Source organism: Silurus aristotelis, assembly GCF_946808225.1.
Source record: "Silurus aristotelis genome assembly, chromosome: 19".
Lineage (NCBI taxonomy): Eukaryota > Metazoa > Chordata > Actinopteri > Siluriformes > Siluridae > Silurus > Silurus aristotelis.
The window spans coordinates 17,114,513-17,129,164 of record NC_139592.1 but is presented as its reverse complement, the minus strand read 5'-3'; the positions used below and the strand labels follow the sequence as shown (position 1 = coordinate 17,129,164).

The 14,652-nt window shown below is 38.3% G+C and overlaps 1 pseudogene across 1 annotated transcript; it reads left to right on the top strand.

Annotated features, from left to right (window-relative positions):
• Positions 1 to 153: 153 nt before the first annotated feature.
• LOC310742015 (interleukin-17 receptor D-like) lies at positions 154 to 14,652 on the top strand (annotated as a pseudogene). Its single transcript, XR_014538233.1, has 13 exons — positions 154 to 348; positions 1,958 to 1,997; positions 2,374 to 2,458; positions 7,230 to 7,348; positions 7,496 to 7,619; positions 7,790 to 7,828; positions 7,997 to 8,142; positions 10,559 to 10,633; positions 12,422 to 12,488; positions 13,049 to 13,197; positions 13,298 to 13,467; positions 13,596 to 14,293; positions 14,513 to 14,652. The product of XR_014538233.1 is annotated as an interleukin-17 receptor D-like (transcript).

Sequence of the window (14,652 nt, the reverse complement as noted above, 5' to 3'; positions counted from 1 at the left end):
TTGCTATGTTTGTAAATTTGTTTTTCACTTCAGTTCAATTGTATATTTGGCCACACTGCAAAGCAAACGTTCAACAAGAACTGCTTGTATAACAAGAAATACCTGAGCTGCTATTTGTTGGTAAACGCCTTTTGCCTAAGGCTACCACTCCTCCAACCTTTCTCACTGACATGCTTTCTTTTTCGACACTTGATACTTTCTCACCGTCTATTTCTTTTTTTTTTATTCTAAAAAAAAGTCAGAAAAGAAGAAGAAATCGAAGGGAATACATTATAGAATGTGGCGAGACTGGCTGTCTCTTTTCTTGTTAACTATTCTGTTTGCAAGAGGCCAAGGGTTCCAGACATACAGTGAGGAAAATAAGTATTTGAACACCCTGCTATTTTGCAAGTTCTCCCACTTAGAAATCATGAAGGGGTCTGAAATTGTCTTCGTAGGTGCATGTCCACTGTGAGAGACATAATCTAAAAAAAAAATCCTATTTTAATAGTTTAAAATAGTTATAAACTATTTATTTGTATGATACAGCTGCAAATAAGTATTTGAACACCTGTCTATCAGCTAGAATTCTGACCCTCAAAGACCTGTTAGTCTGCCTTTAAAATGTCCACCGCCACTACATTTATTATCCTAAATTAGATGCACCTGTTTGAGGTCGTTAGCTGCATAAAGACACCTGTCCACCCCATACAATCAGTAAGACTCCAATTACTAACATAACCAAGACCAAAGAGCTGTCCAAAGACACTAGAGACAAAATTGTACACCTCCACAAGGCTGGAAAGGGCTACGGGGAAATTGCCAAGCAGCTTGGTGAAAAAAGGTCCACTGTTGGAGCAATCATTAGAAAATGGAAGAAGCTAAACATGACTGTCAATCTCCCTCGGACTGGGGCTCCATGCAAGATCTCACCTCGTGGGGTCTCAATGATCCTAAGGAAGGTAAGAAATCAGCCCAGAACTACACGGGAGGAGCTGATCAATGACCTGAAAAGAGCTGGGACCACCATTTCCAAGGTTACTGTTGGTAATACACTAAGACGTCATGGTTTGAAATCATGCATGGCACGGAGGGTTCCCCTGCTTAAACCAGCACATGTCCAGGCACGTCTTAAGTTTGCCAATGACCATTTGGATGATCCAGAGGAGTCATGGGAGAAAGTCATGTGGTCAGATGAGACCAAAATAGAACTTTTGGGTCATAATTCCACTAAACGTGTTTGGAGGAAGAAGAATGATGAGTACCATCCCAAGAACACCATCCCTACTGTGAAGCATGGGGGTGGTAGCATCATGCTTTGGGGGTGTATTTCTACACAAGGGACAGGGCGACTGCACTGTATTAAGGAGAGGATGACCGGGGCCATGTATTGCGAGATTTTGGGGAACAACCTCCTTCCCTCAGTTAGAGCATTGAAGATGGATCGAGGCTGGGTCTTCCAACATGACAATGACCCGAAGCACACAGCCAGGATAACCAAGGAGTGGCTCTGTAAGAAGCATATCAAGGTTCTGGCATGGCCTAGCCAGTCTCCAGACCTAAACCCAATAGAGAATCTTTGGAGGGAGCTCAAACTCCGTGTTTCTCAGTGACAGGCCAGAAACCTGACTGATCTAGAGAAGATCTGTGTGGAGGAGTGGACCAAAATTCCTCCTGCAGTGTGTGCAAACCTGGTGAAAAACTACAGGAAACGTTTGACCTCTGTAATTGCAAACAAAGGTTCCTGTACCAAATATTAACATTGACTTTCTCAGGTGTTCAAATACTTATTTGCAGCTGCATCATACAAATAAATAGTTAAAAAATCATACATTGTGATTTCTGGATTTTTATTTTTAGATTATGTCTCTCACAGTGGACATGCACCTACGATGACAATTTCAGACCCCTCCATGATTTCTAAGTGGGAGAACTTGCAAAATAGCAGGGTGTTCAAATACTTATTTTCCTCACTGTATTTCCAACCTCAGAACTGTACACTGCAGTGTGTTTGCCAGGTAAGCTACATGTCGAAAATAATTTTTTTAGGTTGTGCAGTACTAAATGTAGCAACAGCTGTGTTACTGATTTAATTTGAGATATTCTCTGTTGTGTGTGTCTGTAATCCTCACAATGAACTGTCAAGTAGTAGCTGGTAAGCAGCAATGCATAAAAATTTTTATATAATGAGAATTGGTGTTCCCTTATAGAACACGCCTTGTTTAATAGGTGATTAATGTTTTCTTAGGGTTAGGTAAATAACATTTTACTTGAATAAATTTTCACATTTAAATTTTTTTTTTTTTTTGCGACCACTTGCAGCTATAACTTACCTACAGATGTCAGTTTTATATTAAGGACTCATGTTTGTTCTGGTTTTATTATTTTTATCAGGGATCCCCAGGATGTGAGTATTGCAGGCTCAGTAAAGGTGATGTTGAAACTACACTTGGCTTCACCTCTGCTGGTCTCTTTGCAGGTAGTTCAGACACACCTTAAACACTTATTTGGAAAGTTTTCAGGCCAGTATTATTCTGTAGAAAAAATTAAGATGAGATGCAATGAGATGTGTAACATTTCTAACGTAACATATATGATAACGTATGTTAGCAGAATATAATTATTATAATGTTTCTCATAATTATGTTAGTTAGTTAGTTAGTTTTTTCTTCAGTCATTTAAACATAACAACATACACAAACAGAATTTTTATAGTACAGCAATTACTGAAGGGGTTTAGGCTGAAGTGAAACACTTATTGATGCCTAACCCTATTTACAACCAATTTTAAATACCCAACATGAGGCAACAGTAATCAGAAAGCAGTAAAGTGAAAACAGATATAAGAATATTACCAGCTATATATGAACAGCTCATACAGATAAAATATTAATAAAAATATTTTTCAAATATAATCCATTACTAATAACATTACACAAATCACCTTGTCTATTATCCTCTAAACATTCCATTACCCTAATACTGCCATACATCATTACATAATACACCGGCCTTCTACTAGTTTTAATGATCTTTAAACTAAACTGAACAATATCATTCTAATGCAATATAACTACCAATCACATTTAATTTGAAATTTTTTTCGAACACCTTTATTGATATAGATTTTTATTTTGTCCTCCAGACTATTCTCAATGGTGGTTGTCAGACTATCGACAATTTTACAATTTAGGTCATTTTCCACATATAATGCTACTCCCCCACCTTTTTTTATTAATCCTATTCTTAGTAAAGAGCTCATATTCCTCCAATTCCACTTCGCAAGCCTTATCCCCATCCAACCAAGTCTCCGAAACTGCAATAACACTGAATTGGTTAATTTTACCAAGGCATTCTTTAATATCTTCAAAATTTTTATACAGGCTTCTACTAATGAAATGAATTAAGCTAAAAGCTCCTTCCATATTAATACTGTTACTTTGCTTTTCAGTATAGTATTTACATTCATTTATTATATTATTATAAAAATGATTATCTGGATTTATATATTTCCCAAACTCATTTGTTTTATAGAGATGCATGATTTTCTAAACTATGTTCAATCAGTTCACTTCTATATGGACCACCAATATTTTCTCATTTATTTCATCTTTATCTCTTTGACTACTGATAAATCATAATCACACTCAGTCATATTGTTTTAAGGTTAATCACAAAATACTCCTATGTCCCTAATCCACCACTTTTTAAGCCTATTATTTAGTCTTTTCCCAATTGTCAAATTATAAATGATCCCCGTGTCCAACATAAGGCGGATTTTCATCCATCGTGACGATAATTTTAAAGCAATTTTCCTCTGTCCAACGTAAAGTCCCATCTTCCAGTTTGTCCGCACGTAAACGTGTACCTGTTATCCACAGTCCAGTACATGAAAAGTTTATCCAACAGTAATCCACGTAAAGTAATCCTATAATGATCCATTCTCCAACTCGCTGAAAATTTGTCCGCACTTTTTCATAGTCCGCATAGCTCCAGCAGAATGCATAGAGATCCATTTGAACCCAGTCTAAATGAAACGAACGTACTATTCTCACCCATAGCATAAAGTAATAGTCCTCAACATGCGACAAGAATGTCTCTTTTTTTTATTTTATTTATTGTTTGTTTGTTTTGTTCAATCAACATTATCTAAACTGATCAAGGTCTTTAAGTTGTCTTACCAGTATTACCCTGGCTTGTTCCTGAGTAGATCCCTTTAGCTGAATGAAAATCTTACAGTTCCTCGTCCATGTCGCATTTATCTTATCATTTCTTCTCAGCATACGGGCTTCTCGGGCGATCTCAGCATTTATTTTTGTAAGGTGCTCGTTTAAATAAACATTAGTTCCTTTCAACTTCCTTCCTTGTCACAGTAAATCAATTTTGTATTTCCTATTTGCAAAACGCAGAATAATTGCTGACTGTTTTGTGTCTTTTCTTGGCAGAGTGTGACAAGCAGTGATGTTATTATCTATTAGCGTCTAGATGTACAGTGGGTACGGAAAGTATTCAGACCCCCTTAAATTTTTCACTCTTTGTTATATTGCAGCCATTTGCTATAATCATTTAGGTTCATTCTTCTTCCTCATGAATGTACACACAGCTCCCCATACTGACAGAAAAACACAGAATTGTTGACATTGTTGCAGATTTATTAAAAAAGAAAAACTGAAATATCACATGGTCCTAAGTATTCAGACCCTTTGCTCAGTATTTAGTAGAAGCCCCCTTTTGATCTAATACAGCCAGGAGTCTTTTTGGGAAAGATGCAACAAGTCTTTCACACCTGGATTTGGGGATCCTCTGCCATTCCTCCTTGCAGATCCTCTCCAGTTCTGTCAGGTTGGATGGTAAACGTTGGTGAACAGCCATTTTTAGGTCTCTCCAGAGATGCTCAATTGGGTTTAAGTCAGGGCTCTGGCTGGGCCATTCAAGAACAGTCACAGAGTTGTTGTGAAGCCACTCCTTCGTTATTTTAGCTGTGTGCTGTGTCATTGTCTTGTTGGAAGGTAAACCTTCGGCCCAGTCTGAGGTCCAGAGCACTCTGGAGAAGGTTTTTGTCCAGGATATCCCTGTACTTGGCCGCATTCATCTTTCCCTCGATTGCAACCAGTCGTCCTGTCCCTGCAGCTGAAAAACACCCCCACAGCATGATGCTGCCACCACCATGCTTCACTGTTGGAACTGTATTGGACAGGTGATAAGCAGTGCCTAGTTTTCTCTACACATACTGCTAAGAATTAAGGCCAAAAGGTTCTATTTTGGTCTCATCAGACCACGAAATCTTATTTCTCACCATCTTGGAGTCCTTCAGGTGTTTTTTAGGGCTTTCATGTGTCTTGCACTGAGGAGAGACTTCCGTCGGGCCACTCTGCCATAAAGCCCCGACTGGTGGAGGGCTGCAGTGATGGTTGACTTTCTACAACTTTCTCCCATCTCCTGACTGCATCTCTGGAGCTCAGCCACAGTGATCTTTGGGTTCTTCTTTACCTCTCTCACCAAGGCTCTTCTCCCCCGATAGCTCAGTTTGGCCGGACGGCCAGCTCTAGGAAGGGTTCTGGTCGTCCCAAACGTCTTCCATTTGAGGATTATGGAGGCCACTGTGCTCTTAGGAACCTTAAGTGCAGCAGAAATCTTTTTGTAACCTTGGCCAGATCTGTGCCTTGCCACAATTCTGTCTCTGAGCTCTTCAGGCAGTTCCTTTGACCTCATGATTCTCATTTGCTCTGACATGCATTGTGATCTGGAAGGTCTTATATAGACAGGTGTGTGGCTTTCCTAATCAAGTCCAATCAGTTTAATCAAACACAGCTGGACTCAATGAAGGTGTAGAACCATCTCAAGGATGATCAGAAGAAATGGAAAGCACCTGAGTTAAATATATGAGTGTCACAGCAAAGGGTCTGAATACTTAGGACCATGTGATATTTCAGTTTTTCTTTTTTTAATAAATCTGCAACAATGTCAACAATTCTGTGTTTTTCTGTCAATATGGGGAGCTGTGTGTACATATATGAGGAAGAAGAATGAACTTAAATGATTTTAGCAAATGGCTGCAATATAACAAAGAGTGAAAAATTTAAGGGGGTCTGAATACTTTCCGTACCCCCTGTATATCTTTTCCCCTCAGAAATGTTACAACTTGTCTCTCCAATGATTGCACATCCTCTGTGTCAGCATCCGCACTTACATTTATCCCCACTGCTGCCGCTTTGGCATATGAAAGGGGTTTGACGCTCAAACCTGTGATAATAATGTCTTCCATCCGCGTGTATTGTTCAAACTGATCAATCCTCATTTCAAGCTCATAGATAGTTTGGTCTTTTTCTTTTATGAAGTCTCTTAATTGTTTCACCTCGTCAAAAAGTCCCATCAGCTTCATCAGCTAATACTTTTGTTGGACTGCTTTTTGCCTTGATTGCAGAATGCATTCATAATGGCATCATTCTTCTCTTAGCTTCTGCAATATCACAACTTTTATTTCTGTCCAGAGTTGCATTAATTTCTTGCCAAGATCTTGTACTGATTACGGGAGAGTTGGACCAGCACATCCCAAACATTGTCATTAGAGTTAAGATCTGGACTTTGGATAGTGGCCAATCCATGTGTGGAAAAACAATGCATCCTACCATTGTCATCTTGGAATATTGCCATCAGGGAAGAAGAAATCTATTTATGAAAAAAACCTGTTCATTCAGTATATTTAGGTGGTCAGCTGACCAAAATCTTTGGGCACATTACAATTGCTGAACGTAGACCTGGCCAATTAAGCAAATCCAGATCATAACTCTTCCCCCACAAGATTGTATGTTAGGCACTTCATCCACCTTTCTACTTATTCTTATGCACCCATCACTCTGAAATAGGGTAAATCTCGTTTTATCAGACCACATGACCTTTGTCCATTGCCCCAATGAGCCTCACTTTTGCACTGCGCATGTTGAAATTCTCTTACTTACTATTAAACATATCAGTGAGTTCTACTGGGTTTTTTTTTTGTAATAGCATTTCTTCCTTGATTAACATAATGGTTCATCATATGTTGGACATTTCTTAGTCATGGAGACCTAGTCAATATGGTAATAAGTGAATGGCAGCCAATCCTTAAATATTTATAAATGCTTACATATTCTGTTTGCTTTTACAAAATGTTTCTGTTCAAGCTATTAATAATAAATATAAATACTATAACACATATTCTATAATAATGATTTGTTTCTCAGAGAGCTTTTTCTGTCAATGTGCTGCAGGTATTGCTTTTTTGCGTGGTTTCCAAGTTTCACTCCAGACTTTAGGTGGCACTCAGATCGCATGTCAGCTCTTCCTCATTCAGAACAATATGTCACACTCTGCTGTTCATGCTTAAAGGGTACAGCAAATCATGAACCAAATAAGCAGATAAAACACTAGATTTGTCCATTAAATGTGTATAGCAAAAAACTTTCAAATCTATGCTTTGCTTTCTGAACTTTTTTATATATGTTTTTTTGACTTTCTGCCCTTCTCTTTTGTGAAGGTATATTACTCAGATCCTTTTAGAGATCTCTCTCTGGGTACCCAGTATGCTGTGACTGTGATGGCTCTTCCTGTTCCTGAGATCTGGGAAAGATTTTATCATAGCAAATTGTTCTTCACACGATGTATGAGTTCCTACACCTTGTCATTAACTGTCTGTGTAAACATATCTTCAGCTTTCAACTCTATCACATTTTACAAAAACTATAATGCTTTACTCACTTTTCTTGACATGTAAAAAAATAAATCTAATACTAACTGGAATCAATTTCAACTTGGGTCCACCTCTCTACAGCATGTCCTGAGAAAAATGGCTTGGAGAACTGCAAAACAGGTATTTGTGTACATTTCTTACCACCTGAAAATATTTTACATTTTGGATAAAAATATGTATAGAAATATATGTATTTTACTCTTTGTTGAACATTCATTTTTCAAGTTTAATCAAAGTGTAATGCATACTATTGTAGAGTTTATTGTATTTTTTTCCCTGTATTTAAAGACTGGTATCCCACATATGTTGAAGTCCACCAGGAAAACAGGGATATTATTGTGACTTTTAATTTGGCACCTGAGATTTTGGGGATCAATCACTATTTTTCATCATGCTATGGAGGGGGCTCACGCAGCTCTGATATCATTCAACCAGTAATTATTATTTTTAATTATTAATATCATAACTTGTCATTCATTTCTGATTAACACACTGCAAAAATGTAAACAAATAATTATATATATATACATACAGTGAGGAAAATAAGTATTTGAACACCCTGCTATTTTGCAAGTTCTCCCACTTAGAAATCATTGAGGGGTCTGAAATTGTCATCTTAGGTGCATGTCCACTGTGAGAGACATAATCCAAAAAAAAAATCCAGAAATCACAATATATGATTTTTTAACTATTTATTTGTATGATACAGCTGCAAATAAGTATTTGAACACCTAAGAAAGTCAATGTTAATATTTGGTACAGTAGCCTTTGTTTGCAATTACAGAGGTCAAACGTTTCCTGTAGTTTTTCACCAGGTTTGCACACACTGCAGGAGGGATTTTGGCCCACTCCTCCACACAGATCTTCTCTAGATCAGTCAGGTTTTTGGCCTGTCGCTGAAAAACACGGAGTTTGAGCTCCCTCCAAAGATTCTCTATTGGGTTTAGGTCTGGAGACTGGCTAGGCCACACCAGAACCTTGATATGCTTCTTACAGAGCCACTCCTTGGTTATCCTGGCTGTGTGCTTCGGTTCATTGTCATGTTGGAAGACCCAGCCTTGACCCATCTTCAATGCTCTAACTGAGGGTAAGAGGTTGTTCCCAAAAATCTCGCAATACATGGCCCCGTTCATCCTCTCCTTAATACAGTGCAGTCGCCCTGTCCCATGTGCAGAAAAACACCCCCAAAGCATGATTCTACCACCCCCATGCTTCACAGTAGGGATGGTGTTCTTGGGATGGTACTCATCATTCTTCTTCCTCCAAACACGTTTAGTGGAATTATGACCCAAAAGTTCTATTTTGGTCTCATCTGACCACATGACTTTCTCCCATGACTCCTCTGGATCATCCAAATGGTCATTGGCAAACTTAAGACGTGCCTGGACATGTGCTGGTTTAAGCAGGGGAACCTTCCGTGCCATGCATGATTTCAAACCATGACGTCTTAGTGTATTACCAACAGTAACCTTGGAAACGGTGGTCCCAGCTCTTTTCAGGTCATTGACCAGCTCCTCCCGTGTAGTTCTGGGCTGATTTCTCACCTTCCTTAGGATCATTGAGACCTGTAAGAAAAAATTATGAGGACAACGAAGATCGTAATGAAGAAGTTTATAACAGCGTAGCAGTGACAAAATACATGAAGCACTTGGGTTCAACGGAGTCAGAAAGAACCCAGAGCAAACTCTGCCCAGATATTTTATATTGTTCTTCCCCTTTAAAGTATAGACCAGAGTATCCTTTAAATGTAAATTAGACATAGGACATGCATGAGGAAACAACTGGCTGGGTGATCGAGGCGGAGGTCTCTGTTGTTGACACCTTTGCTGGTGCCTGCCCCCCAGCAGGACAGGATAGGGTATTGTTTAAATGATAATCATGGTCTCAGACACCTTTTGGTTAGAAATGGTCCTTGAAGGCTTGCTGTCTCTTCCAGACAGATTCAATCAAGACTATAATTAGGATTGATACAACTGAAATTCTATGTCAAACTACATAAATACTTTTGTGAAATTTAAACCGTTTTGCGGATGAGCTTAATTTGATATAGCGTGGGGTGGAATCTGGGTTGAGGCATTCTGTAATTCTTACAGACCCCACGAGGTGAGATCTTGCATGGAGCCCCAGTCCGAGGGAGATTGACAGTCATGTTTAGCTTCTTCCATTTTCTAATGATTGCTCCAACAGTGGACCTTTTTTCACCAAGCTGCTTTGCAATTTCCCCATAGCCCTTTCCAGCCTTGTGGAGCTGTACAATTTTGTCTCTAGTGTCTTTGGACAGCTCTTTGGTCTTGGCCATGTTAGTAGTTGGATTCTTACTGATTGTATGGGGTGGACAGGTGACTTTATGCAGCTAACGACCTCAAACAGGTGCATCTAATTTAGGATAATAAATGTAGTGGAGGTGGACATTTTAAAGGGAGACTAACAGGTCTTTGAGGCTCAGAATTCTAGCTGATAGACAGGTGTTCAAATACTTATTTGCAGCTGTATCATACAAATAAATAGTTTAAAAATCATATATTGTGATTTCTGGATTTTTTTTAATTTAGATTATGTCTCTCACAGTGGACATGCACCTACGATGACAATTTCAGACCCCTCCATGATTTCTAAGTGGGAGAACTTGCAAAATAGCAGGGTGTTTAAATACTTATTTTCCTCACTGTATATATACAGTATATACAAAGTAGTTTTACCTTATTCAAATTAAGCTACTCTCAGTAGGATTTAGTTTTAAATGTCTGCAAATATTATCAAATTATGTCTTTTACTTTTCTAACAGTAAATTCTTGCATTTCTGTATATAATTTTTTTGAATTTATGGAGAATTTTTGGTTCACCTTTTAGGACCGCACTGTTAACAGCACTCATCATAAGTATAATTTGCTCAATCTCCACATGGAGATCAACTACACCTGTGAGGTGAGTCTTGAGTGAAATCAATATGAGTCAGGTGGGAGGTGGTAGCTTAGTGGTTAAAGCTTTGGATTTGGTTCTGAAGGTCATGAGGTAAAATCCCTGCCACATCAAGCTGCCTCTCCTGGGCACCTGAGCAAGGCTTTCAACCCCATATCTGCTCAGTTGTGTGAATGAGATCAATGTTAGTCGTTGTGGATAGGGCTTCTGCCAAATGTAAATGTACACATCTGATATATCTTTTTTTACTTTTTTCAATATTTTTCAATATTATGTTGCACCCTGATACTACAATTGTTCTAATTTTCTTTTCCATTAATCTACATTAATTATTATTATTATTTATCATTAATCTACATGCAGTACTCCATAAAGACAAAGTGAAAGCAAAATTCTTAAAATGTCTGTACATTTATTAAAAAGAAAAAACTGAAATATCACGTACCTAACTACTCAGACCCGTTACTCAGTACTTAATTTGGCAGTAATTACAGCCTCAAGGATTTTTGGAAATGATGCAACAAGCTTTGCACACCTGGATTTGGGAATTTTCTGCCATTTTTCAGTGCACATACTCTTAAGATGGGTCAGGTTGGATGGGGAACATTGGTGGACAGCCACTTCCAGTTCTCTTCAAAGATGTTCAATAGGGTTTAAGTCAGGGGTCTGGCCTGGCCAAACCTGTGTTGTTTTGGCTGTGTGCTTGGTTGTTCTTATTTGGGAATGTGAACTACCAGCCCAATCTGAGGTCCTGAGTGCAAAGGAAAAGGTTTTTATTGAGGATATCTTTGTACTTTGCTCTATTCAGTTTTCCCTTCACCCTGACCAGTCTCCCAGTTCCTGTTGCAAACTCCAAGCAAGCCTTATGTTCTTTACACTGATTCTACAGTGGTCTACTACAGATGGTCTTCCATCTTGCCACTCTGCCATGAAGCCCAGATAGGTGGAGGTTTGCTGTGATGGTTGTCCTTCTCGAACATTGTCCCATCTCTACACAAGATCTCCAGAGCTCAATTAGAGTGACCATCGGGTTCTTGGTCACCTTCTTTACTAAGGATCTTCTACCCAATTTGCTCAGTCATTCTCTTAGAAGAGTCTTGGTTGTGCCAAACTTATCCCATTTGAGAATTTGGAGGCCACTGTACTCATGGGAATTCCCCAGATCTGTGCAACAATCCTGTCACTGAGCTCTGCAGGCACTCCGTTTGACCTCATGGCTTGTGCTTGTTTTTTGCTGGAGGACTCCATTTAAGGTGTAGCGCATTTCAGCAATGATCAAGAGAATAAGAGGCACCTAACCTAAGTGTTTTAGCAAAGGGGCTGAAAACTTTTGTACACATACATACATACTGTACATACACACACACACACATACACACACACACACATATATATATATATATATATATATCTCACATCACATGTAGAGAACGCGTTTCTTTCTCCTAAATTTGCATACATTTCTAGAATTCTGTTTTAACTTTGTCATTGTGGGGGCTCAATGTAGATTAATGGGAAAAAAATTACCTTGAACGAGTGTAATATTAACCTGCAACATAGCAAAATTAAAAATAGTGAAGGTGGTCTGAATACTTTTTTTTGAATGCACTGTCCTTTGTCACCCTGGCTGTTAAAGATTTATTGGAATGATTTACTAGAGTAATATTATAAGATAGGATAAGATGAGATAAGAATATAAGATATAATGCCTAAATTAGAATTTTTTTTCCCTCTTCTTTACAACAATTCTGATGTGGTAGTCTGTGTTGACATTCAATTTTAAATTTTACTTAGATTGCAGCAGATATTGTGGATGCTGTTAGGAAAACTTTCTTTGTTCAAGTACAGAACAGTGTAAAAGGTAAATATTTTCTGTGTAAATAACAATACTGAGCACTTATTCGGAACACTTGTAGCAAAACTGAACAGGTGACGGTTGGAAAAAACATTACGGGTCATTTGGTGTGTCTAGTCCCTGAGATGCTTTTTCAAAAGCTCAAAACTAATCTCTTCTCTGATCGCCATAATCCATAATAAGGTTTGTCCACCTGCAGAGTGTGGAACACTGGATGTTTTTTTTTTAAAGCATTTTTTGCAATGTTTTTACCATGTTTCAGAAAAATGAGATCAGCAACCAACCTGCAAAGTCACTGAGATCACAATTCCCTATTGCCACAATTCCCTAATGTCCTATTACACTGCCATATCACTGACTGGATGAATGCACAAATAAATAGATGTAACAGTGTTCCTAATAAAGTGGCTAATAAGTATGTTGTTGCTACACTTTTTTATACAGGTTAAACCTTTGTTGTATAATTGCCATTTGTCCTTTTCCTGTACTCTGTAAGTGAAAATAAAGACTGTACTGGAGAAAGATACTGAAAAAACATTTGAAAACATCTGACTTTTACTCCTCAGAGCCTTTTTCCTTAGACAAGGAGGGTATTTCTTTAGCAGTACTGTTCTCTGTTGGTGTTCTACAAGCAGCATTCTTAGCAATCATCGGTGCTATTCACTTGCAAAACAAAATGAAAAAAAAAAGGCAGCAAAGTGTCATATACCATCAGGTGACCAAATATCAACATTTTGAAGTACTTTATACTTTAAATAAAATTAATATGCAAAATGACTGGAGTTTTCCTCTAACCTATGCATTTTGTTTCTTAGACATAAATGATGAGAATTATGATGAATATACAGAGCATCATTTTATACCAGTATCCAACAGGACTAATCGCCCTCGACTCCTGATTTGCTATTCAAGCAGTGACTGTTTTGCCCATGTAAATGTTGTCTTACAATTGGCAACATTTGTGCAAAAGCATATGGCAACTGAGGTAAAATCAGTGTTAACAGTTAAAATATCTTGTTCTACATTTGAAACATTAAAAAGTAGTTTTATATGTGATGTGTTTATGTATATATATGTATTTTCATGATATAATTGTGGTAAATTATCCATCAGGTATATTTGGATCTGTGGGATGCCTTAAGTGTGACTGAGGAAGGAGATTTGGGGTGGTACTGCAGGAAGATAAAGGAGAGCGACTTTGTGCTCGTAATCTGCTCCAAAGGTCTCAACCAGAGACTCTATAACCAGAGAGGAGAAGAAGAACTGGACCAAAGGAAAAATTCTTCTTTAGCCATTATTGCCATGTTTGGAGAAGAGATATTCCATGCCAAATCTCTAAGCCAAGACTTTTCCAAATACATGACTGCCATTTTTGAGTATTCAAAGAGGTCAGACATCCCTACAATGTTAAATATGGCCTCTCATTATACTCCAAGGGATTTACCTCAGCTTTTCTCCCATCTACATGGAGTGGCTTTGCAGAAGCCTGGAGCTTACCTACTTTAAAAACATCTCAGAAAATGGTTACTCTAAGCTCCCAGCTAGTGCAGCATTACTACTAGCTATTCAAGACGCACAGATACTAATCACTGGTTTGTAAACTCTCTGGCATAATAATATAACTTGAGAAAGGGTCATATGATTTACCTGCTTCTCTCATTGTATCAAAGTAACACTGATTGTCTTATTACAATCTAGGAAGTGCTGCACCATTGCTGTTGCTACATCTCAATTGTACATCTGCAACATGGTTATTTTTGTGAATTTTTGCCTAGATAATTTGTTGAGGACACGGGCAATGAGATGCCCTTGTAGACTAAAAACTTTCTTTCGGCTTCTCCCGTTAGGGGTCGCCACAGCGGATCCTCCGTACGTTTGATTTGGCACATGTTTTTACGCTGGATGCCCTTCCTAACGCAACCCTCCCCAATTTATCCGGCACTGAGAGTGGCTGGGGATGGTTCCCTGACCGGGGATCGAACCCGGGTTGCAGCGGTGAGAGCGCTGCATCTTAACCACTAGACCACCAGGGGTCCTTATTTTTTTATATTCAGGTAGTCTTTTATCAAATACTGTGATTTAAGATGGTCTCTAATAAAATGTCTGTGTATTGTAGGACCAAATTCCACTGAATGATTAAAATGTTTGTTGCAAAGTTATTCACTCTAAT